Below are 2,776 nucleotides of genomic sequence, written 5' to 3' on the forward strand. Positions count from 1 at the left end.
GAGCACACAATAAAATTAAATCTACTAATAACCAAAACAGTTGATACAAAAAAGATACTGGTATATGAATTGCGAATGTTACATATTCATACATAGGGCTGTCATTTTGATTAAAGCCGGTGACGGGTACAAACTTCTTACCAGTCCCTTTATAACTTTTTCTTTTTTCAAATTTGTATCTAGTTCGAAGTATAGATATTGAGAAGTAGCTGTCATTCTGTAAACTCAAAACTGTTACCTTTCATCATCTATCAACGATTAATATATTTTGTTCACCTGTTTAGAAAATTTTAGAGAGATGACAGGGACTGTATCAGAGAAAATTTGAAATTTACTTTTAAGGAATTTTATACATTTATTAAGAGTAGAAAAGGACTTCTTAAAGCAATTTCCTGTAGTTGAAGTAGAGACTATATGTTTAAGGAGTGAATTTCATTTTCCAAATTCAAAATTGTCACGTAAAGATTATTATACTTTTGTTCATCTGTTTCGATAATTTTAAAGAAATGGTTGTTGCTCGTAAATACAATAAATTGACCAATGCCGATTGATCAATTTCAGTTTCTCATTTATAGCACAATATATCTATTAAGTTTATTAGTGAATGTTTTAAGGACATACAGAATATTTGTGTTAATGCACTTTTGTTCACGATAGTACGTTTCCTTTCCATGGATAGGTCCGAACAGAGATACTTCACACTGAGACCTATATCATAGATAATTTTGAGGAAGTGCCTTTTTTTATTTTACAGAGTTGGCAACCCTATTCATATATCAACACATACACGTGCGTAAAAGAAAAAAAAACAATTCTAAATCATCCATCTTGGTTGTTACGCAATGCACAATGAACACAATATACTTCCACATGAGGCGAAAAAATGTTTATCAACGTTCTGAAAAGCAACCTTGAAACCTGTCAGATATAGGAACATGTTAGCTTGGAGCGGTCCAAATAATTTGAGGAAGGTCCAATACGTCTACGTAATAACGAACCTGTCTTATACTGTACCCGAAAAGATAAGTAATTTTTAATTACTGTCACCTATATTTTTAGAAAAAATGATAGAACGATTATTTCTATAAGAAAAGAGAGAGTACATGATGAGGCGTAAAATAAAATATTTAGCGTACATCAATCATTTCTCTGCTAAACAAGTATAGTTCGTTAGGAAAGTCTACAAATGTTAGTCAAATTTCGAAATTTTGGGGAGGTCCGGACCCGATGTCCCCCTCGTGGCTACGCCTCTGAGCATTGCTAACTAGTCCCAAATTCAATGTGGCGTTCCCCACCATAAAGTTTTATCAAGAGTATAAAATATACTTATTTTATAAAATAAATATGTATATACTAAAATACTATCAACAGAGGGGGGGGGGGGGATTCTGCATATTGACTTATTAATGTTTGGTTCACAAATTACTGTAGAAGAAACCTTCATTATCTATATAAGCTAAGAATTAACTTGTAAATGCGGATCTACTTTCATTTGATTTCTGCTCTACTACATATTTTCTTTCTTAATTTCTACATTTTTTTTCTTTCCACTACATATTTTTTGTAATTCTGCTATCACTTTTTTAAATTGTCATTATATTGATTTGCTTCAGTATAAGTACCGTAATTTAAAAATATGAATGCATAAAAACAAATTCCATTTGTTAATTGCTAGTGAAATAAAATTCAGAAAGCTTATTTAGCGCGAAAAACCTTCTCATTCACTAGAAACCGTTCTGTGTTGCAGAAGCACTGCAACGACCAGACCCTTTAACTTCTAAGATAGGGGAAAGGAGACTTAACATTCGCTCCAATTCCCGCGCTGAAGGAATCTGGTCGTTGTATGCTCGCTGCAACACAATATAAATTAGAGACTCTGTGACGTATTATTTTTCGCTTTTTAAAACGGATTAACGAAACGGACAGTTACAGAAGTAAAAAAAAAATATATATTTAAAGTATATATGGGAGTATTAGAAAGTACTTTTCTGTTCTTTATTACTATTGCTAATAATGTTTTTTTCTTGAAATACTTTGGTCGTTGCGCAACGTTGCAACACTAACATTAGCCGCCACTGACATATATATATATATATATATATATATATATATATATATATATATATATATATATATATATATATATATATATATATTTGGTCTAGGAATTAATTCGTGCGGGTGGACAAGAGATGGCGCAACGAACGGAGCGTCCCACAGTTCCGTGTATCCACACATGTGTTGCAAACCCCTGTCATCGCGTATCGTTCGTAGTATAGGGCAGTGGATTAAAGCGTCAACAACACCAGTTTGTAGTTAAGTGAACATGGCGCAATTTGTGCCTGATAAAGTGTTTTTGCGGGGTGTCCTGCTGCATTACTTTAACATGCAGAAAAGTGCGACTGAAAGTCATCGTATTTTGGTGGAAGTGTATGGTGACCATGCTCTAGCTGAGCGAACGTGTCAGAAGTGGTTTGCACGGTTTAGAAGTGGTGATTTCGGCTTGGCAGACCAAGAGCGAGCTGAACAGCCAAAAAAATTTCAAGACGAAGAATTGACAGCATTGCTCGAGCAGGATTCGTGTCAAACGCAGGAACAACTTGCAGCAGCATTAGGCGTTGATCAAACAACAGTCTCCAAACGCTTGGAAGCCATGGGAATGATTCAAAAGATGTCACATTGGGTTCCACATGAATTGAAAGACAGAGACGTTGAAAGACGAAAGACCATTTGCGAATTGCTGCTTCAACGACAGAGCAGAAAGGGGTTTCTGCAT

The sequence above is a fragment of the Thermobia domestica genome, chromosome 2 (assembly GCF_964235325.1).
Source record: "Thermobia domestica chromosome 2, izTheDome1.hap1.1, whole genome shotgun sequence".
In the NCBI taxonomy this organism is placed as follows: domain Eukaryota; kingdom Metazoa; phylum Arthropoda; class Insecta; order Zygentoma; family Lepismatidae; genus Thermobia; species Thermobia domestica.